General features: G+C 41.1%; 1 protein-coding gene across 1 annotated transcript in view; it reads left to right on the top strand.

Moving 5' to 3' along the window:
• Nucleotides 1-2451: 2451 nt before the first annotated feature.
• LOC105518160 (lipid phosphate phosphatase-related protein type 1) overlaps nt 2452-25040 on the top strand; it is a 317174-nt gene continuing 294585 nt past the window's right edge. The window contains exon 1 of the mRNA XM_011951029.1: nt 2452-2852. The gene's annotated coding sequence lies outside the window, so the exon portion shown is untranslated. The remainder of the gene's footprint in view (nt 2853-25040) is intronic.

The following is a 25040-nucleotide window of genomic DNA, read 5'->3' as shown; positions in this document are numbered from 1 at the left end:
TGCCACACATCTTTATAGTATGCTTTTCATTACATGGATTTGAATACATCAGTGATCAGGGTGATGAGTGAGGGGGCGATGGAGGAAGCCAGAAGGAAAAACTGGAAGGCTTTTGGCTTTTATCTGTTTTGCTTGTTTAAGATAAGGAAAAAAGATCTTAGCCTTTTTTAACAAAAATAAATAAACTATCACAATAATGAAAATATTATAACCAAAATAAGAGCTACAAGTTTTGGAGAGCTTGTTATGCAGTAGGCACTATGTTAAGTGCTTTATGTACATCATTTCACTTAATATCCCTGTGTTTTCCCTACTGTCCCCAAACAGTAAAAATCTCTTCCAGAACTGCTCATTCACCATCTCCTAGCAGACACACCATAAAGAGATTTCACTTTATTTGCAATTCTGCATTTAAATATTCTCCTTCACCCTTGACCTTGTTGGGTGCTACTTTCTGCTTTGAGATGGTGAACAGGTCCCTCTGCTTAGAGATGGCCCCTCTCATCCAAGGCCAGGCTCAGATTGAGTGGGCTTCTTGGCCAGGCAACCCTGTATACTTATCACTGTAGGAGGAAGCGTCTCCTACTGAGTGAACCGTAAACCCCAGCGCCTCTTAGTTCATGAATTCAAAGCTATCACTCACCTTGTGCTTACGCACCAGGGCAAAGAGAATGGCTATCTTGCCTCAAGGAAGCAATTGGTCCCACCAATACTAACACCTTGCAATTCTAGTAAACACTGTTTACTGTTCTGAGGGGAATGTGACAACAAGGCAGATCTATCTTGGATACCTTCCAAGAAGCCCAGCACCAAAGGGAAGTCCTGATATAAACAGGCATGGAAGGAGGAGCTCCAAATACCCTACATGATTCACTATAGAGGCTTTGCTGCTCTTCAGGAGAACCTGATCTCCCCTACCTGGTGGATGGAGACTCACTCTCACTTGTCCTTTAAGCAAAGAGATGCTGCAATTCTACTCCTTTCAAGGATCTACTGAGAAAAGAAACCTGCCGCTACACCCAAGGCACTTTCTCTTTTTAAGAACTCCCCTTTTTCTTTCCTTCCTCTAAGTCTGTTCTCCTGAACTTTGTTTTTGTTGGTGGTATTTAGACATGCTGTTTTTCCCCTCCGGGTGTGCTCTAGGATTTGATCTAATTGTCCTGCTGTTCGAGTGTCACTTGGCATTATTATTGGGAAGATGAATGGGATGTGGGTCAGAGTTCAGCAAGAAGGCATCTGCTCGCTTCCACTGTATAGTGGAAATGCTTAGAGGTGATCTTTAATGAAAGCTTGGAAAAGATTTGCACAAGGCAGGCTGTCCTCTATTCCTCCAAAGCAAAGGGGACCAGAGGTAATCCTTTTCTGGAGGGACAAAAAATGAATAAAAAGGAGGTAGAAATCTCTTTACAGGGAGTTTCCTGCTTAGGCTGTCTTTTCTTCTGTAGGAGAGAAAATGGGGCGTGGTGTGTGGCGAGACAGAGCGATTAAACAGGGAAGATATTGAAAATAGAAGCTCTTGAATGGATCCTAACCATTCTGTTTTGGTCATAGAACAATCTCATCCAAGAAGTTTCCACTCCACTTGCAAAGACTCTCACCTGCCATCTCCCCTGGCCTCAGGTTACTGTGCCATCGCAGGCTCAGGTTCTCTTACTGGACTCTTTTCGAGTTGACAGTTCTCCCACTTTACCAAGTAGCCAAGAGACCTCACAAAGACCTACAATTGCGTTGGCATTCTAGGCAAGGGGACAATGAACCCATTGTTCTTTTTTTTTTTTTTTTTGCTTTCTTGAATAGGGCAAATATCTCTTCCATTTAACCCTGTCACCAAAGGAGGCTGAGTATGGGGTCCTCAGAGACTCACCTTCCTTCCACTCCTCCTTTGTTGTTTGGAAGAGTTATCGCTATTCCCCTCCTCGCCCTCACCCCATTAAAGCTGTTGCGGGACCCGACTGGACGTTGCCTTTTCTTGCTCTTAAAGGAGTGGAAGTTGGGAGGGGAAGAAAGAAGCACACATCAGGAAACTCATTTTAGTTGGGGGCGACCTGCAGCCTGTGGTTCCTCCTGGACCTCTGCGGAGACGCATCTCGGTTGCCCGCAGGGTAAACGCAGGAGAATGGCCCACAGGAACGCCCGCACCAGCGCTAAAACCACACCGGCAGAGGACAGCCCCACGTTACCCAGGACTCAAGGCGAAAGCGGTCTCCAAGGATGGGTGGGGATCCCACCACTGGCTTCCAGCTCTGCATGCGTCGCGGAGTCCCCGAGCAGGGCGCACCTTTGCGGCGGGGTTTCCCCGCTGCCTTCTGGGAACCCCGCGGAGCGACTACGGCTGGACGCAATCTGGCTGGCTCGCCTCTACCCCGAGCTCACTCTCTCTGCTCCGCGTGAGCTCTGGAGCCAGAACTGAGTCTCTATTGAGCATGCGCAGCCCGGCACCCTCCCATACTTTCCCCTCTTCCGCCCCCTCCGCGCCAGCCTTTTGCTCTTTCCTTTCATTAAACAAACAGGAGATCCGGAAACCTGGACCCTGTGCAGGCGGCAGCGCCAGGAGGAGGCAGCGGAGGAGGCAGAGCGCGGGATGGGCGCCCAGCGGGATCTGTGATCCCGCGCACCTCCGCCCCACGGGCGCGCGCACACACACTGACACACACATACACACACTCGCGCACACACTCGCACAAACACACACTAGTACACGCCCGCGCCGCGCGCTCGCCGGCTGGCTCTTCCACGCAGGCAGAATGCAGCAACGCCGGGAGAGCGTGTCTCGGGCCGCCGCCTGAATGCACCTCGCTCCCGGGAGCCGGACGGCCCAGTAGCGCGCACTGGAGGACGTTCAGCTGCGGGAGGTGAGTGCGGCGCCCGCAGCCAGGCCGCTGGGGAAGTCGCTGCGCCGGGGCAGTGGGGCAGCGCGGGGCAGTCTGGACCCGACGGCTGGACCCGGCGGCGCAGGTGTCCCATGCCTTGCTTGTGGGTGTCAAGGTGCAGATGAAGGTGGCGCCGGGGCTGTGCAGAGGAGAGGACGAACCCAGGGAGGGTCGCCTCCTGCGAGGTGTCAGATTGACCCAGCAGAAAGCTACCACCTCCCTGCTCGTAAACTTTCCTTCCATGTCATCTGGGAAACGTGGAGACAAAGGGGGCGTGGAGGCTCCCTCTGTCCCGTCCCACCCTCCTGACCGCATTCCGGGCTGCAACGCAAGCCTGCACGCATTGGGTGGGTGTGCAGGCGGGGGCGCCCTGCAGGTAGCTGATGTCAAGTCCTCCCACCCGGGCGGGGGTTGGGATATCTCACCCCAAGCTGTAAGGGTTGCCGTTGATTTTCCCTCAGGCATGGGCACCTGTCATCCTTCCACCCCGCTGCGTCCTAGGAGCATAGTGGGGTGTGTGTGTGTGGGGGGGCAGGTGCAGGGGGGGGTGTCACCTGGAAAATTGGAGGGGCAGCCTTCGGCTTTCTCATCGAGCTCCAGTACCAAAGGCGCCAGGGTGAGGCTCGGGTCAGTGCGGGGATAAATGATGAGTTACTGAAAGGCTTGCCATAATCACCTCCTAGAAACGCAGGGCGCCGGGATCTCTCTTCCCAGGGGAAGGTGCTGTCTTCACGCACACCACCGCGGCAGCGCTGGGAGCTGGACAGGGGCTGCTGTGGCGGTGGCGGCAGTGGGAAGACGTGGATTTATCCTCTCCCAACCCATTTCCCAAGGGTTTTATGACACGCACATGTGGAATATGTGGAGGATTCTGGGTTATTATTTTTCTTTGTGGGGATGTCGTTTTTTTCCTTTCAACCTCTTTCCTGGGAGAGATTCTCTGCTGTGTGCTATCTAGTTGGTGGACAGGCACGGTTGTGAATATCTCTTCGGCTCAATGGAAAGGTCCTGAGAAAAGGATTTCCTAAAATGCCAGCCCTACTGGGGCGGGATCTCAGAGAGCAGTGCACCCACTACACCCAGGAAAAGCATCAAATCGAATGGCCTTTTGAAACAGCGGAGACTGGGTCAGCCTGTGAGGAGTCGAGGACTGGGACAAAGGGAGAGAGAAGAGGGACAAATAATGGTCACTTAGGAGAGGTGTGACTAGAGGTTAATAAAGGCAGGAAGAGGTTGACTGGAGGGGAGGTACACTGCAGCATCCACTGAATTTCTATGCCCCTTCCACTTGTATGCTTGACAGCTCCTATTCATCTGGTGGGACTCTAGTTTTGAGGGGTCTGGAATGTCACATCTGGAGCGTAAAAGACTTCACTATTCCTGGGATAACGTTTAGCATACTTACAAATTAGTTGTTTAGGTCTAGAAAGTGCCTCGTGTGAAAGTGTCTCCATCTTGACGTGTTGGTTGTACCTGGAAGGCGGGATGGGCAGGCAGACAGGTAGATTTTGGCTCTTGTGCACGTTGGGAGCCCTGGATTCTTAGGAAAAGTGTATGGGGAATCTAGAAGCCAAGCTGATGCTGACAGAAGTAAACTCCGGAAGCTCAGACCCAGTACGTGTGACTGCTGCTCCTCACCGGTGGGGGTGGGGCTTCTCTTCACGTTGAGACTACAGGTTGGGGAGTCTGTCTGCTGCTTGAGATGGGGACCTTTTTATCTTTAACATTTTGTGACTTCTTTGAAGTGGGAGAAAGCATGATATTTGTGAGATTAATTGAGAAATCACTTATGAAGGTGATTTTGACTCATAAGTAAGCATAGCCAAAGGTGAAAAACTTTTTTAAGAAAGGAAAAAAAAAAAAAAGGGTGGGGGGAATTGGGAAAGGGATGCTTATTATTAAAGTAGTTTCGCTTTTATGATTTTAAAGGTATTCAGTAAGATAGAAATTTGAGTGTTTTATTTTCAAATAACTAGGGAATTAAAGACCTTTCCAGGAATATTTTCAAGTGAAATTGGCATAGAGGGGCTTTAACTATAATTGTCAGCATATGTCCTTTTTATCCCATGGTGAACACTCTCATCATTTTTTTTGAAAACCTTGGCAAGAAAAGATCAAGAATACTTTTTGCTTTCACTAGAGCTCTTTATTTGCTTTGTTACTATGTATTTCCTCTTCCTTCACCTGCAAGATCAGTTTATTTTGATTATTCTAGATTCTATTTACAAGCATTTATTCACCATGTATCCTGTATTTAGCATTGGGAGTCATATAAAATATATAACATTGTTCTGTCCCTCAAAGTGTTCATGTTCTAGTTGTAAATACAAGATGAACACACATAAAATAGGAAGCGGGATAGTTCTGTATTGTACTATGAGCTCATAATGTGTAGGCTGTGCACTTCATCCCCAACTCCTGAATTTTCTCAACATTCAGAAAACATGTGTAAGTACTTGTTACATGCTGGAGGCTGGGAAAAAAGAGTAAGAAAGTAAAAAATGGTCCCAATCATCAAGGAAACAGGTATTTAACTGTGATACAATCTGATTAACTGCTATAATTGTAGGTTAAACCATGTGCCAATAGGACAGGCATGAAAGTGATTTTTTCCTTTCCCTGGAGGATTTTGAGCAGGTGATCTTTGAGAAAAATGAACAGTCTTTTACCAGGGAGGAAAGGATAGAAAGGACATTCCAGGCAGAGGAAATACTTGAGAGTGCCTGGTAAATTAGGGTGACAATAAGCCATCTCACGTGGTTAGAGCCATTGAGAGTGAACAGCACTTGGGTGACACTAATTAACAACTAGTGCTATAGAGTGAGTTTTTCAGAGGTATGCCCAGAATGCCATGGAAGCACAAAGGGAGGGCATCCAACTCAAAGAGGGTAAGAAGATCAAGAAGGTTTCTCAGAGAGCTTGACATTAGCTGAATCTTGAACAAGGACAAGGAGAAAAGAAGGGCTTTCCAGGCAGAAATATCTTTGTAAGGCCTGGAAGTAGTTCTGTGTGGCTATAGCGAGAGATGTGGGTTCTTAGTTTTGTGCAGTGGCACTACATCAAGCAAGAGACATAAGGAGAGATCGAGTGTGAATGGAACTATCCAAGCATAAGAACTTCAGTTTTATGGGGAAGGCTAGGGGTGTTTGTTTGAAAGTTGAGAAAGTTTGAAACATGATCAGATTTGCATTAGAGAATGATGACTGTGACCACAATGTGGAGGATGACTTGGAGGTGGTGAGACTGGAGGCAGGAACTTATTGTGGAAATATAGGTGTTAAATGATGCGGGTGGTGGCAGTAAGGGTGGACAAGAGGAGACGTATCTGAAAGACAAGTGAAGAAAGTAAAACCTGCTAATATAAGAAGGGTCTTCCTTCTTCTGTGTGCTCCTGTATCACCCTCTTCTTCCCCAGCATTCACTTGTGTAGTTGCCTATTTTGTATTGTGAGAGTAAGGCATTCACAGTGGCATCACCAGCATTTAGCACAGGCCTGGTGTGGAGTAGAGACCCAATAAATATTTGTTGAATGAATCATTAAATAAATGCATGAGAAATCCAGCCATGAGGTGATGATTCCTGCTTTAGAGTAGTAGAAGATAAATCATGACTTCCATTTCTCCAAGGTGATCAACTGACTTGGAGGTCAGTGTTAAAATGTGCCAGGGAGGCCACAAATCAAAACAAAAAACACATTTTCTCAGCTGCCCCTATGAAGAAGAACTGTACCCTGAAGTGCCACTAGGAAATGGCATCATGACATTATATTTCTTTATATTTAAAAAATGAGATCATCACTGCATCTTGGAAGCAACAGCATTTAGCACAGTTCCTGATACGTAGTAGGATGGCAGTGTGTATAAATTCCCTTTTCCCCCTTTCTTGTCAGATTTTCCCCCTTTCTTGTCAGAATTTCCTGATTTAATATACCTTGTGAAAACTTTAAAAATAATCTGCACCAGAGAGTTCATAAGGATCTCATTTAAAGAGCTCATTGCATCTTGGCATCCTAGAATGAGGGCCAGATCATGTGTTCCAGCCATCAACACTGCAGACCCAGGAACCAGGTCCCTTACTGAAGCAAGCCCAAACATGTTGAATTTCAGTCTGAAAATGCCAATAAGAGATGCCAGAATGGGGGAAAAAAACATGGTCAGAGTTTGTTTTCAAATTGACTACAGGGGGTAGAACAGAAGGCAAATCAAAGATAGCACTTTGGGTCTGACCATTGGTAACTGGATTGATGGTGACAGAGGGATAGGGAAGGAGGTTAGTTCAGGAAAGTAAAAGGCTTAATGCTGTTTTGCAGAAATTGATTTTGGGGTGACACCAGAACACCTTGGAAAGCATTAATACAGATCCCAGCATCTAGTAATTTCATAGTAAATGTCAACAATTATTTTTATTACTGAAGAAGATTGGAAGAGGAGGAGACCATAGAGCCAAAGACTAAATTTCAGCATTTAGCAAAATGTGAGGATTAAGGAGAGAAATAAGCCCCAGGAAAGAGCATAGGAAGTGAATACTCAGACAAGAAGGAAAAGAACTGGCATGAAAGCAAAAGCCTCAGGGAATCATGAGGAGTGCTCAGACTTCACAGAAGCAGTCCCAACTGTGCCAGGACTTGTTTAAGTGCCTCCATGTGGAATCCTATTTAATCTCAACAACACCTATGACTCCTATTCCCTCTTCACAGCCCAGGCAGCTGAAACAGAGAGGTCCCAGTAGCTTGTCCATAGCTACCAAGTTACAAAGTATCAGAGTCAGGTCTCAAAGCCCATTTTCATAATTGTACAAGCAATTTCCTTTAAGCAAATGTATAAATTACCAGGATGATTTTAAGTGAGGGGAGTTTGAAAAGGTTGATAGTAGGGAACTGAAAAAGGAGAATGACAAAGAGTTTTCTGGTGACCATTAGGAAAGCAATCTTAGTACAGCAGTGTGTTCAGAAGCCATTTCAGAGACTTCGGTGGGGAATGGGAGGGAAAAAAAACCTGTGCAATGCATAACTATCAGTCATTTATGAAGTCTAGCAGGGAAAAGAGTTATGGTGCTGTAGGTACAGTGAGAAGGTACAGTGAGTCTCAAGTGCAGTTTTTATCAAGGGGGAGCAGTTGGAACGAGTTAGTGTCTAAGAACAAAGGGTTTGCAAAATGAGAACAGGAGAGGAGAGAGAGAGGAGAAAGGATGCCTTTCCCCAAGAGCATGCAAAGATAGATTTGAGGACAGATACAGAAGATGCTCTTCTTCCTCACAACTAAATGGCTGAAGTGAGGCCTCTGAAACTCAGAGAATTTAGATCCTTGAGTGTCCTGGAAACTTAAGGAGCCTCTTAGTGCCATACCTCAGTAGTACCACTTGGGTATACAGTCTGATGATCCTGACTTGTTTATATAGCACAGCAGTTGAGAGCACAGGCTCTAGAGTTAGATAGGCTGTTAACCTGAATTAATTCTGAATTAATTCAAAATTCTAAATTAATTGAATTCTTAATTCTGGCTCTGCCACTTATAAACTGTGCGACTTTGGGCACACGGTTTACTTCTCTGTGCTTTCAATTACTCCTGCTTTTAAGATGGAGCAATAGTAGAACCCATTGCAGAGGATTGTGAGGATTAGCTGAGTTAGTTGTAAAGGTTGGACAGAGTAAGTACCTAATAAATGGAGAGTGTTACGGGTGATAGCAGTGAGGTTAAAAACATAAAGCTTTGACTTTATGCTCAGGACTCAAGAGATGGTGTGCTTTTGCATTCATTAAAAAATTTGGGGGCGGAGGGGGGGTGTTGGTTATAAATTGTTGGCTCAAATCCTGTCTTCCTAAGTGCAGAAATTAAATCAGCAGACACAAATATGGCAGGAGCAGACCAGCTCGGCTGTCATAAACCTAGGTAGAGTAGACATGTGCTGGGAGTACCTGCCAATAACACTTGCCTAGTTGCCCACTTCTCACACCTGTCTGGGGAAGATGAAAGTTTGCTTGCGTTTAGGCTGGTCTTTGCACCTTCAGGCTCATAGGCATCAGACAACAGGGACTTAGCTGTTTAGCAGATTGTTTTAGGGAAATGACTACTTGTATTAATTACAGCACCTCTTTGGCACCGAGGGACATAAACTGTAAATATCTCAAATGTGAGATTTACAACATTCCATAGGAAATTAAATGTCTCCCTTCATGGAAAAATTTGTCATGTGTTTTAAAATAGAATCTCAGTGGATGTGGAAACTCTGTCGTCTAGCTAATTTGGCAGCAGGGCAGGAACTGCAACCCAGGTTTGACTCATAACTGTGTCTTTGCATTACACTCTGGCAAATACTTCTATTACTGTGCTGTAATCAAGGACTTTTTTCCTCCCATCCATCCTATTAATGTTTCAGCCAAACTAAACTTACAGTTACCCCAGTGAGATTTTTCTTTTTACCTTCAGGCCTTTGTCCATGCCGTTTCCTCTTTCTGGAATTCCATCCTTGCCTTCCCCTAACTCCTTTGGGTTTTTAGGTCAGAGTCGCTTTCTAGGGAAGTTGTCCTGACCTCTTAACACCAACGTTGGCTTCTCTATGTGTTTCAATAGTCTCCAACTTTGTTTTTTTTGTGCCTAACATAGTGCTTGACATGTAGTAAATGTCAGGTAAACGTTTTTGATTGAATAAGTGAAAGAATATCTGAACTAACTTGCCCTTTTGAGTCATTGATGACACTTCAAGTAAAGCAACTTCATATTATAGAAAATCATAGAATTGTCTCAAGTTCAAAGGTTCGTTAGAAGTTACCTAATCAGACTTTCAAGTGAAATGACACAAGGAAACTAAGGAAACTGAGAACTAAGGTACTGCAGCAACTTGCCTGAGGCTTTTGCTTACTGTAGTTAAGTGATATCAGAACGGAGGCTGGAATTCCCATATTCTGATTTCAAACTCAGATTCTGCCCTGGGATGGAGTGAGGGTGGGGTGAGAGAAGCAAATGCAGGATTGGTTCCTGACTTTATTTAAAATTTTTATGTTGTGCTCATCATGGAATGTTGCATTATGATTTTTTTAAATGTTGCATTAAAATATTATTTTGATTACTGAGTTTTTTGGAATGCCTTAAATTTTGTGCCCAATGCAGGTGCCTCACTCATCTGACCCTAGTCTCAGCCCCGCTCTTCCCACAAAAGATACATCCTAGCTTTCCTACACTGGCATAAAAATGCAGGAACACTGTGTATGGCAAGGGCCCTGATTGAAAATATGGAGGGAACCACCATTCATCATGGCGGTATGAACTGCTAATAAGCATTTCATGACCTGGCTAATCTTCTGGTCAATAAACGTTATATTCACATTGAAAAAGCAAGGCCAAAAGGATAAAAATAAAAGCTGAATAAAAGCTCTATCTGCCTATCATCTATCTATTTATCTCTTTGTCTCAGGGCTAGAGGAAGATGTAAAGATCATCTAGACTAGTCCTTAATTTACACATTTACATGTAGTTATTACTATACTTCTGTATTTTTAAGTTTTTTGAAGACCCAAGACCCAAGATAGAAAAGAGACAAAAACTATTCCACTTATAAACTTGGCTGGTCTTGGCTTACAGCACTGTTGGCCTGTTTTTAACAAAGATTTGAGGTCAGAAGGTAGAATGACAGAGCTTGGCTATTTCTGCCAAAAAAAAAGGAAAAAAAAGCATGAGTGGAAAGGATAAAAAGAGATAGATGAAAGACGTTTTGAGTGGGAATCCTATGTACCATACAAGCTACTACTATGGATTATTAATGTCTACAACACACTGAAAAATAGGTATCAGTATCCCCATTTGACAGCTGGGCAAACCAAGTCTCAGAAAGCTGAATTAAGAGCTTACCTAAGCTCTCAAAGCTACCGCTGGACTGAAAACCTGGTCTGAGTCCAAAATCTATGCTTATTCTATTTAGTCCTTCTGATTCTCAAAGGTATAGAGTTTCAGATCACCCCACAACCTTCTTGCCACCCATGATGCCATGAAGTCTTAGATAAGAGCTTCAGCAGCTTGTCCATGTTCACTGGATGGGATGTCAGCAGTCAGCTCCATATCCTGCTGTTATTTCCTCGTTATATGGTATATTATCTTTTTCTATTCATCAATAACAACAGAGAGAAGAACTGCATACACACAGGAAATAAATCCCGTTTGTGTGAATGTTATAAATTTTTACATGACATGAAAGTTCATATTTTATATTGCCTCCATTATGTTAGAAAGGGCTTTTTCTTTGGGTATTATAGCATCAAGTGTTCTAGAAATGCTTATACACACAGGCTGAAGAAAAAGTGATCATATTTACTGGAGCAAATCTGTCACAATGAAGGGTAATGTGTTTGCATGGCTCTCTGTCAAGGGGTTCTGGGGTGCCCTTTTTATTGAGGTTTCTGATGAGTGGCATGGAGCCATGACCTCCGCCACCAGCATTTAGATTCAATGAAATACATAATCAAGTGGAATCAGATACAATTAACAAGAATAATATCTGGGTGAGAGTACTGCTGTTCAGCTCAGCAGCTCTGTAAGCCAAGCATGCTTTATCATTTTCCCATCCCTCAGCCTTTGCTAGCTATCGCTTCCAGGCAACCTACACACTCAAATGCTCTAACAATCAGCCACAGCCTTCCCTCCTGGGGGTCACAGGAACTAAAAAATAAAAAGACCTTTTCATTCACACTTGTATTGACTGGAAAAAACATTATCTCTCTGTATGTTTTTTTTTTTTTCTCCTGCACTGTAAAAGCAAGGGAATATCTCTAGGTTTGAGATAATCTTTTGGGTCTAGTTTTTTTGCATGGATTGACATGTAATATGTGACACAGACAGTTCCTGACCAGGCTAGTTTGAAACAATTAATGTATTTTAGCAATTAAAAATGAATTAAGCCAATTATATGTGTAAAATAAATTTTACACATATATGATAAAATACAAAATATAGATATAATGAGGTGCTTAGGGTAGAAAGTAAATATCACTCATATTTCTGCCCTAACTTCTTTCCCAGAAAACCACTATCAGTTGTTTGGTGTATGTTTCTTCAACTTTTTTGGTCCATTAACATTTACATTTATTATTTTTATAAAGGTAGGATTGACTTTATGTATTATTTTACAATTTACTTTTGGCTATAATTTCAAATAGAAGCAATTTCTTTTCATTAATAAATATTTGGTAAATATTACTATTACATGAAAAGGATGAACACGGCTTTCCATCTTAAAATAGAGCTCAGTTGATATATCTTAGGGTCCTTTGGCCATCAGTCCTCATGTATATTCAGTCATTGAACAAATATTTTTTCTGAGCTCATTTGAAGAGCTACCTACTATACGATGTACTTTGGAAACATTCACATTCTAGCAAGAGAAAAAAATAATAAGAGGACTTAATAAGTGGCAAAAGTTGTAAATTCTCCTTGATTCACAGAATTGTTTGAAGGGATAGTCTAATTTTTAAATTGTCTAATTTTTCTAGATAAGAAAGTTGAGGTCCATCAAGGTTAAGTGATTTGTCCAGGGTTCCACAACTGATGATTGAAGAGGTTGGGATAACAGGCAGCTTCCAGCCTGTTAAACCAGTGCTGATTTCATTACACTTGACTGCAAAACAACCCCCACACCAAGAAGAGGGAACAAGGGAACTCCACAAATACTAGCTTGAGCAATGAATTTCTGGCGCATTGAAATTTATGCCTTATGTAACTGCTGTTACCTACAAACGACTGCAGAGATTGCGTCCCCATCCTCCCATCCATCCCTGCCCATGTAACCCCTCACTGCACTCCATCTTCTCCTCCATGGCCCGATATTCTCACATTAGAATAACACTTTGAAGTTAGACAACAATCAGCTGTAGTATTGAGATCAGGTGGTACCCATGTTACCTAGGAAGAGTGTTCATCTGTAAACATACTGGTAGAGATTTATTTTTCAGTTTAGCTTCTTGCCATCTTGAACCTTAAGGAATGAATTCCAAAATAAATGAATTTTACCTGCTAATTTTGATGAAGTCATGAAGTCTTTTTTATACTAACCAATGATTTTTCTCCATGATGGTACCATAAATAGAACCCTGATTCTTAATACTCTAATTATCCTTCCCTGCTCTGAAAGCAGGATCATGTGATGGTTAAGAGATTGGACTGGAGCGTCAGATGGAGCTAGGTTCTAGTCTGAGCTCTCATCTGACCCTAGTCCCAGCCCTGCTCTTTCCACAAAGGATACATCCTAACTTTCCTACACTGGTGTAAAAATGCAGGAGCAGCGTATATGGCAAGGGCCCTGATTGAAAATATTGAAACACCATTCATCATCCAATCCACTAGTTTGTGATATCAATACCAATTCCTTACTCTTATTAAGTCTCAGATCTTTTGTCTGTGATATGGAGATAATAAAAGTACCCCTCCCGCAGTGATGTTTTTTATAAGATAAATAAATTACTTGCCTTAACACAGAGTCTACAACATGACCAATGAAACTGTAGCTGCCATTATCATTCATTATTTTTGATATACCCATGACATACACCTATAAGGGCTATATCACTTCACATAGCCCTTAGAATCACTTAGATGTCAAGCTTTAAAATACTGAATAACACTCTTACCTTCTGTATTAGTCCATTTTCACGCTGCTGATAAAGACATAGCTGAGACTGGGCAATTTACAAAGGAAAGAGGTTTAATGGAGAACTCACAGCTCCAAGTGGCTGGGGAAGCCTCACAATCATGGCAGAAGGCAAGGAGGAGCAAGTCACATCTTACATGGATGGTGGCAGGAAACGAGAGCTTGTACAGGGAAACTCCTGTTTTTTAAAAACTGTCAGATCTCGTAAGACTCATTAACTATCGTGAGAAGAGTACAGGAAAAAATCCACCCCTTAATTTAGTCACCTCCCACTGGGCTCCTCCCATGACACATGGGAATTGTGTGAGTTACAATTCAAGAAGAGATTTGGGTGGGGACACAGCCAAACCATATCACCTCCTTAAAAAAAAAAAAAATTGAAACTTAAACCAGAAGTTGAAAATATGACTCAATATGCTAATAATTTGAAAACTTTGTCAAGTCTTTTTCAGAATATCACCTTTAGTCTTTGCTGATCCATGAATCGTAGAATTCAGAAACATAGCAAGAGGTGGGAAAATGAAAGGATTTGATCAATACATCAAAACTTTGCTGTAAAAATTAAACTTCAACCCTCTTTGCATGATTTTATTTTCATGCAAATACTTGGGAATTGGTGATAATGTCTACCTTTCTCAAACATAAAGATAATACTACTATTAGTTAAATATGTTTTTCATGTCTCATTTGACTTAGTTATACTCGTAGGTTACCTGGATGTAGACACATATATATGCTTGCACAGAATCATGGAACTGAGGTGTGAATGTTAAGAATCCCAGCCACCTACTCAGTCCTGGAATCTCTTTCTTCATACTACGTAACAAGAAACTGTCCAGCCTCTCCTTTTTGGCATCAGGGCTGCATTCCTTCCCCTTCTTGGTGACTATAATGGATATGCCCAAGATAGAAGCTGACTGGATCTGAGCTATGGTTGACCAGGATCCTGAGAGTTGTTCGTCAAAGATCCCAAACATACTTTCATCTCAGGGTCTTTGCATTTGCTGTTAGCTCAGTCTGGAATGCCTGTTCTGCAAAAACTTGAATGTCTCACTTTCCCACCACCACATCTGCTCAAGTGTCATCAGACAGGCCTTCCCTCATAACTGTCTAAAACACCTAGCCCATTAATCTTTAACTCTACTCTGATTTGCATTTCTGCATTAGTACTGATAAATGCCTTATTATTCATATGTCTGTTTACTTGTTTATTTGTGACTGGCCTCCTCCTACTCTGTAAGCATCATAAGATGAGGGACTCTGTATAATGTCCATTGTTATACTTCCAAGACCTAGAAGAGTACCTGTCACACTCTATAAATTTAATTAAAATGTTTTTAATAAATGAACAAAAGAAAAAAGAATTATCATCTTGAGAATGGATTTAAGAAACCAGTAGCAATCACTGGGTCTGAAACGCAGGAGAGCAAGAGAACATCTAAAAATGTGACATTAGCTCCAGAGGCCCAGAATGGGGGAGATCTGTGAATGCATAGTGAAAAATTGTACCCAATGTAAGGGCTTGGTCCCATAGGACAGCTCTTAATGAGGCAGAGGTGTCTCAACCTGGATTTCGGGTACGTGGATCTCTGGTAGTTGGGGCATATGCCAGAGAGCTTACTTATGCCATGAGTCTATTTCACCGTGGGACCTTGCAACATTAAAGCATTCTTCCTGATGGAGCTGAATTCTGCCTCCCTCTAGCTACCTGATGGAAGGTGGCCAGGTAAAGGGGTGCAATTCATATGGAAAAAGATGAAATTAAGTGGTACCCATAGAAATAAAACTCCATTTTATATTAATATAAAGACTCATTTGTATAGTGCTACAACAAAATAAGCAACTGGGACACAGATTAAGGAATCAAGTTGAGAAAATACCTTTGGCAAACTAAAACTATTTAGGACGTATACCTTCTTATTTCTATATAGGAACTGTTGTTGAGGAAACACAATTTTCTGTGGGAAATCTAGCTATCATGGGATCTTTAAATGTGAGGGTACCTCTGGCTACTAGGTTTGGTTCTGGGTGAAATGCTGACAGGTGTTCTTATGTGGTTTGTTGTGGTCTGTGTGGTCTAGGGGATAGCAGCCAGACACAACTCTGTGGAGGACTTTGGGGCCATAAAGAAGCTTTGAACTACTTGAAGTCGTGCCTGGAGTCCCTCCTGGGGAAGCTGTGTAAGGTGTGGCAGTGTTGCCTGAAAAACATAAGTCTGAGTCTCCGTCTCTGTGGATTTCCTTGGAGAGCAATTATTGAATGTTTTATGGTTCTCTTGCTTTGAACAGAAGTTTTCACTCACTTAAATGCCAACTACATGAAAGAGTGTACTAAACCAATTGAAAGGAAATGTGAAATTCTTGGAAAGTTTAACCATGTTAAAAGAGAATATGATGGTCTAGACTCTTAAAAGATGTTAGCTTTTATGAGCGTCATCAGGGAAAGTAAGTCTGGAGGCAGGAGGTGGAAAGCTAAACACCTCTAGAGAAAATATAATTTATAGAAGAAGAACTGAGAGAAGAGAAATTTAATCATTCAGCACTGGGTGAATGGATTGCCTGCCATTACAAGAAGGTTAAAGTCACTAGAGAATAAGTCAGCATTTATCAGATAATTTGTAACTTTTTCAAGAGAGCATTTGGAGGAGAGAACTCCACATAGCTTCTTTCATCAAAGGGTGAGCCTTCATTCAAGCATTAAATCTTTCCCCTCTCTTCCAGACTCTCTCCTCACCTGCAAGTTTTTGTTCCTTTAGGTGTTTTCTTGAATTCAAGATTCTTTGTTGTGGATCGAAGGGGACAGTTGCTGAGACAAGGGTTTCTTTTTCCTCTTGTTCATTCAGAAAGCATTTACTAACTGCCCCAGGGACACTTTTTTCTGTCTAGGAATTTGCCTGGCCTACCAGATCTATAGCCAAGAGACTATCTGCTAGATTCCCCCTCATGCTACGCCGGACACCATCCTGAAAATAATGGTGGGTTACCTGCCAAGGTAGATTCAGCTTTCAAAGAGAACTGCTACTGAACATCTAGAACCACAGCAAGAGACTTGAGAACTTTTCTTTTTCTTCAAAAAAAATTCTGGATTATTTCTCAGTTTGAGTTTAAGGAATTGCAATAACTTAAGTGATTATACTTTTGACTAAAAGCAAGTTTAATGAAAGTATAATTCCCAGGGTAATATTCTGTAAATGAGAATGATTTAAACATTTTTAAAATGAGAATTAAAAATAGTTGTTTGATTATTATAGGAGATGAAAACACATACTTTGCCTTATCAGTCACTTCATATGGACTTCACCCAGGATAATTTCTCCTCTGACTTTTCCCTAATCTTCTGCCCCTTTTCTCCAGAGCTGCTTTCCTTTTGCATTTTTTTCCATAGGTTTTGGAGGAACAGGTGGTATTTGGTTACCTGAATAAGTTCTTTAGTGATGATTTTGGTGTGCCCATCACCAGAGCAGTATACACAGAACCCAGTTTGTAGCCTTTTATCCCTCACCCACATCCCACCCTTTCCCCCTGAGTCCCCAAAGTCCATTGTATCATTCTTATGCCTTTCCTTCCTCATAGTTTAGCTCCCACTTATGAGTGAGAACATATGATGTTTGATTTTCCATTCCTGAGTAACTTTACTTACTATAATAGTCTCCAATCCCATCTAGGCTGCTGCAAATGCTGTTATTTCATTCCTTTTATATGGCTGAGTAGCATTCCATCATATGTATGTGTGTGTGTGTATATATATATGTATGTGTATATATACATATACACATATATATACATATACATACATGCATACATCAATATATCAGTCACAGTTTTTTTATCCACTCATTGACTGATGGGTATTTGGGCTGGTTCTACATTTTTGCAATTGCGAATTTTGTTGCTATAAACATGTTTGTGCAAGTATCTTTTTTGTGTAATGACTTATTTTCTTCTCGGTAGATACCCAGTTGTGGGATTGCTGGATCAAATGGTAGTTCTACTTTTAGTTCTTTCAGGAATCTCCCCTACTGTTCTCCATAGTGGTTGTACTAGTTTATGTTCTCACCAGCAGTGTAGAAGTGTTCCCTTTTCACCGCATCCACCCCAACATCTATTTTTTTTTTATAATGGCCATTCTTGAGGGAGTAAGGTGGTATCACATTGCGGTTTTAATTTGCATCTCCCTAATCATTAGTGATGTTGGGCACTTTTTCATGCTTTTGGCCATCTTCTAGACATTGGCTTAGGCAAAGATTTCATGATGAAGAACCCAAAAGCAAATGCAACAAAAACAAAGATAAATAGGTGAGACTTAATTAAACTAAAGAGCTTTTGCATGGCAAAAGGAATAGTCAGCAGAGTAAACAGACAACCCACAGAGTAGGAGAAAGTCTTCACAATCTATACATCTGTCAAAGGACACATATCCAGAATCTACAAGGAACGCAAACAAATTAGCAAGAGAAAAAAAAAGCAATATCATCAAAAAGTAGGCTAAGGAAATGAATAGACAATTCTCCCTTTGCATTTGTATTTGTCTGCCCTCTTGCGTATTTTGGGCAGCCTTTGCTGCTGACTCCTGCTGCATGATCCCCACACTCTCCCCCAGACAACTTTGCAGTTCATACACACTCCCCTGAAAGGGAACACAGAATTATTTGGAAGTGGTGGAGTGTGCTTAAAGAGTGTGAGATTTCTGTCAAAAGTTCTGAGTGTGAGCCTTACTTCTGGCTTATTCACTGTGCAGCTGAGAATTTTCTTAACCTCCCTGAGATTTAATTGCTTCGTTTGTAAAAGGAAGACAAGGGTAACTCAAAGAGAATTGTTTTGAGATAAATTATCAGAGGGTAGATTTTAAAATTCTGCGCAAGTATTCATTATTGATAAATTGTTACTTATTTAGCAGCATCATGTTGTAGAAAATGAAGGGAGATGAAACGACTCTTCCAGCAATGTGAAACTCAAATTTTTACTGTTCATTTTTCAATTGAAAGCCAAAGCATGTAGTATGAATCAGATGGAAATGTATGTGCTGGCTGAGGATATAAATTACCCTAGGATCAGATGTGTTTCTCTTTGATGTGTCTAGGAAGTGTTTTATGGTAAACAGGGTACATGTTTGGCATTCATACAGGGAATCTCTTTACCTAATTTGCCCAAAATTACTTACTTAAGGGTATTAAGTGTTATGCTTACTATGTTCCCTTCTTAATATGAGGACTGTCTGAGATTACCCAGAGGAGTTAAGAAGATTCTCAGCCTTGATTTTAAACTGTAGATGGGTGTAGAGGGGGGCTACTTACAAAAGATGAAAATGGAAAGGGTCAAGGGAGCAGGGGTCTGAGCTGATCCAAAAGGAATCAGCTTTTTCAAAACTACCTAGAGTAGAAGCACCAAGGTCTTGCCAGACAAGCTGTGTGGTTTGAAAGCACCAAACTCAGTGCCAAAAGAAGGGTCTCAATGCCTTCGACCTCTGTAGAGCTGGGAGCAGCTAAAATCATTTTGACCCGAATGACTAGGAAATTTCAACTGGATGAATAGTCTAGATAGAATCTGAACAGGCTGATGGAGGTCTTGGCAGTTAGACAATAGTTGAAACTAGGCACATTCCTGTTCTTTTATTTATTAAACATATTTGAGTATGTATTAAATATCTGTGGAATGGGTGAGTGAATGGAAGTGTAATAAGTAAGTGAATGGAAGTGAGTGAGTAAGTGAACCAAAACAGCAATGAATAAATAGAATGATTGTGAGCTTCTGAGAGTTGGAAGCTAGATGCCTAACTGGCAATAGGTAGGGAGAGAATGAGCCAACAATGCACTGGATTAGAGCTCTGAAATGATTGCTGTAAAGAAGCATATTCTAACGAGACAGGTTCAGATAAGAGGCTGGCCCCAAAGCTGTACAAGCCATGAGTGATGACACCACCTGATGTTTGAAGAGTTTTTTTTTTTTTTTTTTTTGAGACGGAGTCTCGCTCTGTTGCCCAGGCTGGAGTGCAGTGGCCAGATCTCAGCTCACTGCAATCTCGATCTCCTGACCTCATGATCTGCCCATGTCGGCCTCCCAAAGTGCTGGGATTACAGGCTTGAGGCACCGCGCCCCGCCGAGGATCTTTCCTAAGACTTTGGGCTTTTGGAATTGGTCATCACTGAGATTCACTTCTGGCAATGGTCTCGATCTTCTGACCTCGTGATCCGCCCGTCTCGGCCTCCCAAAGTGCTGGGATTACAGGCTTGAGCCACCGCGCCCGGCCGAAGAGTTTTTAATATCCTTGCACTGCCTTGTAGACATAGTATAGGATAATAGGAAGAGCTTGGGCTCTGGAATCCACCAGATGATTTTCAGTTCTGGTTTACTGGCTTTAACATGGGAAAGATATTTAACCTCTCTAACCTTCAATTTCTTCCTTGAGAAATAGGTTCATAATACCTACCACATATGACTGTTGTAAGGAGCATCTGAGCTGTCTGTAAATCTCTGGGACATTGTTCATTCTCAATAAATATCAGCTGTCTTTTCCTTTCCTTCATCTTAGATTACAGAAATATCAGCAACATCCTCCAGATATGGACATGCTAAAAACCAACAAAAAATCATAGCTTCTTCCAAAATTACAGAAATTTATATTAACTAACCGACACTGGTTTACTCCACAAAATTCAACATACACATTCTAATGCATCTATGTTTTTGTAAGTGCACTGCATTGAGGCCCTACTAAACACAAACTTCACTTTATCCATTGCTGTGTGTGGACTTCACCAAGGATAGTTTCTCCTTGGACATTTTCCCAGTTTTCTGCCCCCTTTTTTTTTTCCCCAGGGCTACTTTTCCCTTACTTTTGTCTTTATCTACTCTTCTGCCCATTTTAGACAGCCCTTACTGTTCCTAAATGCATGACGCCCTCCCCTTCCCCCAGACCATTTTACAGTTCATATTTCCTCTCCACCCCTGCCCAGAGGAATAGGGAAATTGCTAAGGTGCATTTTTCCTTCTCCATCATCTTCTCCAATTTTTCTTTACCTCTTTTATTCTTACAAAACCCAGTACAACGTCGTTTTATCTCAGTGTTTTTCAACTCTTATTCCCTTGGTTTATTCTTGTTGTTACAAATTTCACAAATCCTTTTAATTATTTTATTTTAATGCATTTATCTTGGTTAAGTATCACTATTAGTATATGGCCTTTAAAATGGAACTTACTGAAAACCCCCTTCTTTGGTCACATTGATCTCACTAGATTGGGGGTCGGGGGATAAGAGGGTTGGTTTTGGGATGAAACTGTTCCACCTCAGATCATCAGGCATTAGATTCTCACAATGAACACGCAGCCTAGATCCCTTGAATGTGCAGTTCATAATAGGGTTTGCTCTCCTGTGAGAACTTAATGCCGCCCTAGATAATACATATTTCTTCCCCAGCAGAATGATTTATAGTTTTTTGAGTCTTATTTTTACTCTGAGATTCCCCTCTTCTCATATACATACATTTAGTCCTTTTAACCATTTCTAGATTAAGAGATTTTTGCTCTTTCTAGGAATTTCTTGCACTATTCCTCCTTGACAGTCAGAAACTCTCAAGTTTTGAGGGTGTCTTCCATACTTCCATATCACTGTTGATCAGAATTAGTTATGGAGTAATAATCCATCTAATGACTTCATCTGTCCATTGAGAAATGAACTTGCATAAAAGATGTTAAGGGTGTATCTGAGCACTGTGTCAAGCAAATTGTCTCTTAGCCCATTTGTGGATATTTGTCTTCTATACCTACTCTGCCTTGTTGTGGTGCATATTCTGTGCTTTGTGTCAGGAACACACCATTCCTTCCCTTCGTTAGCCCAAGAAGTCTCCATTGTAACCTTACAATGGTATCACTTCAATTTCTCTCTCTCTTCATTTTTTCAGCTTCATTGTAGCCAGCATAAATCCACCCCCAGGTCTGAACCATGTGATTTCCTCACTATTTGATGCTCAGAACCTGTGCTTTTTAAAAGTATAAATTTATAATGCTTGTGCTGTAGTAGTCTGTTTTGAACACCCTCCTGTCTTTGAGCAGCCCCAATTTTGTTTTCTACCCTTTTGATTACTCTCATGGTTCCTTTGCTCAGGCTACTGATCACAGCTAAGGTATTGCTAAGAACTTTAGAAACTGAATCTTTAATGTTGAAGGAAGTGATTTAGCTTAAGTGCGTCTTGTGGTTTTCCTCAAATTGTGCTATACTAGTAGGTGGACCCCAGCCTAGTATATAGGAGGAACTAGAAAAAAATGTGTTGACAACTGACTGAGTGAATCACCTGCTCCTTTATCCCATTTGCCACACTCAGGTGCCATTTGGCCTAACTTCATTTCTTCTTTTTCTGTGTCTTGAGAACTATGTCAGCAGAAATATGCCAGAGAAACCAGTCCACAAATAGATCATTACTCATAGGGAGAGATGCCAAATAGGCTTGTTCTGTGTCCAAGAAAACACTAGGGCTCCTGAAAAGCAAAATGAAAAATGACAACCGAGTTCGTAATTTCATTGGGAAGACAAAAAGCATAGACATAAGACAGCATAATCCTTGATCTAGTGAACATTCAAGGTAGGAGGTACCAGGCCTTCCCTGAGCTAATTAAAAGTCACAGGGATCCTAGAGCCCTTGGGCCTCTCAGAAACTGTGTTAACTTCTTTCTGAGTCTCATACATATTCCTACAAGATACCAGAGATGAATACATCACTTTAGGTTGTAAGGCTAACCAGGAGAAATGGGACTTACAGTAAGATAATAAATCACAATAAGCCAAAAATCACTTTTCAGGAAAAGGCTTCTTTTTCTTTAGGTAAAGTATAAAGATTAATGTGACACTGTCTCATTTCAGGGAGATTCACAGAAGCATTGATTTTATAATAGGAAACATGCACATCTCCTAATGCATTTGCATTGAATGTGCATACTTCAATAGCCACAAATCCTCAGAGGTCAGGAAAAATCTTGATTCAGAGCCATCATCTACAGGGTGGCTATCCACTAGTACTTACAGGCAATGATGCCTTAAAATACAGGAAAAGGGTGGCACTCCATATGGCATACAATGGGTTAATAAACATACTATTCAAGAACATTACAAAATGATAAGAAATAGATAATAAAAAATGAGCAAAGTGTATAAATAAGAAACCTATAAAAGAGAAAAGGCAAATAGTCAATATCATATCAAGGGAAGTTCAATTTCACTAGCAGTTAGAGAAGTAAAAGCTCAAGATACCATTTTGTAGCTATCAGATCAGTAAACAGTTTTAAAATATTGTTTTCATTGAGCACTGGCACTTGTGTGTGCCCGTGTGTGGGAAAACACATTTTGAACACTGCGGACAGTCGTGTGAATTACTATAACAGTTTTGGGACTTAACTGGCAAATATTTTCAAAATTAATTATTTGTGTACATTTTCATTCAGTAATCCAACTTCAGAAAAGATATTCTAGAAAAGTAAGGATATGAATATTTAAGGATGTATCCAGTAATACAGTATTTAGTAGCTAAAATCTGGAAAAATATCTGAATACTTAAGAGGACATTGAATAAATTTATAGAGTGTTAAATAAATTGAAACATTATTCCACTTTGACAAATGTTACTTTATGTCTATTCACCTGGGAAAATGTTCATTATCCTTTGGCAGTTAGAAAAATAAAATTAATAAAAGCGGCTTAAAAGTACATACTTCATGTTATATGCCGGACACTATTCCAAGTATTTTGTGTATATTGCTTCATTAAGTTTTCACAATATCAATATACAATTGAAAAAACTGAAGCAGATATAGGTTAAATGACTTGTCCAAGGTCACACAAATGCTTAGGGATAGAACTAGGACTTAAACTCTGATGGGCTGGCTCTGAAGTTGTCACTCTTAACGACTATGGTATACTCTTTTTCAATTTATGGAGTAATGGGTATTGTAAAATTCTATTTTTATATAGAAACAAAATAAAAAATAACCATATATATGTGTATGTACGTTAACAAGTGATCTTTTTAATAACAGCCTTGATTTTTTTTTTTTTAAAGTATGAGCCATGCACGGTGGCTCATGCCTGTAATCCCAGCACTTTGGGAGGCAGATCACCTGAGGTTAGGAGTTCAAGACCAGCCTGGCCAACAAGGTGAAACCTGTCTCTACTAAAAATGCAAAAATTAGCCAGGTGTGGTGGTTCATGTCTGTAGTCCCAGGTACTTGGGAGACTGAGGCAAGAGAATCGCTTGAACCTGGGAGGCGGAAGTTGCAGTGAGCTGAGATCATGCCATTGCACTCCAACCTGCGACAGAACAAGATTCCATCTCAGAAAAAAAAAAAAAAAAAGAATATAAGCAGATCTCTGAGTTTATTACACTCAGACCGGACAACTATAACAGGAGCTTCCTTAAAGATTCCCAAAAATTCCAGGATCTGTGATTCTGTGTGTTCCAAATTGATTTGGGTTTTCCTCAATGTCTTTTTTTTGGAAAAAAAAAAAAAAGACTTACATGTGTTGAGAGAATTTTCTGTCCACTATGAGAGGTGGAGGGGAGTAATGGCAAATATTTTATTTTAAATATGAAGTCATGAATATAAAAGACAGAAAAGTGATGAAAACTATATGTATATTTGAGCTTTCGAAGAAGGGCTTGGGTCTTATTTTTGGTATCCAGACATCCATAAGGAAAATTTCCCAAATGAGTAGGTGCTGGGTTTTCTGCTGTTTATTTGTTCCTGGCAAAGCCAAGTGTGAAGAGACAGTATCTGGAACAGGGAGTATTCTAAGGACATGTTTGAGTATTGTGGAGTAGGATAGAACATGGACCCAGAAGAGGGAGGAGGGATGATGAAATTACACAGTGGATCTCGTCCTTCTGCTGATCTTTCTATTGGTAGTGCCAAATTGATACAAAACATTTATAATAGTCACAATTGGCCCATCTCGATGCCTGTTAATAGCAGTATCGATTGATCCTAGACAAACTAGAACTGTTCTCACTTTGAAACTCACAGAGTTTCAAAATCTGAAATTCTGAAACTCTTGTGTAACCACAACCTCTTAGCCTTTCATCTCATTGCCTCTGCACATCTCCTTTCATCCATCTGCTCTTACCCAGTCTCCTTAGCCTTCTCTTTGTCAATTGAATGTTTCATCCAAACTCTCCTGTCACCCTAGGTTCACTTTGTCTCCTCCCAGGACTTCCCGAAGATGATACTTTCATAGTTTTCATCTTGCCTCTATTACTTCTTATTTGCAGTCTACTTTTCTAGCATATCTCACTCTATGGTCCCTTAAAGGCTGATATTGATGAGCTTCCATTCTCTGTTCTCCACAACATTCAGTGTTGTTTCTGTTTTTACTGCTATCTCCCTTAAGGATGTAATCATTTTGCCCATAAGTTTTTACTCATATCCTCTTCTCTCCATCTCTTCCAATTCTTTGTTACTACTACTACTACTACGACGACGACGACTACTACAATACTAATAATACTACCATCACCTCTGTCTCTCTCTCTCTCTGTCTCTCTCTCTCTCTAATCAT

Source organism: Colobus angolensis, unplaced genomic scaffold (assembly GCF_000951035.1).
Source record: "Colobus angolensis palliatus isolate OR3802 unplaced genomic scaffold, Cang.pa_1.0 Scaffold313, whole genome shotgun sequence".
NCBI lineage: Eukaryota > Metazoa > Chordata > Mammalia > Primates > Cercopithecidae > Colobus > Colobus angolensis.
Note: the sequence above shows the minus strand (reverse complement) of the source record. Positions and strands in the feature narration are given on the sequence as shown.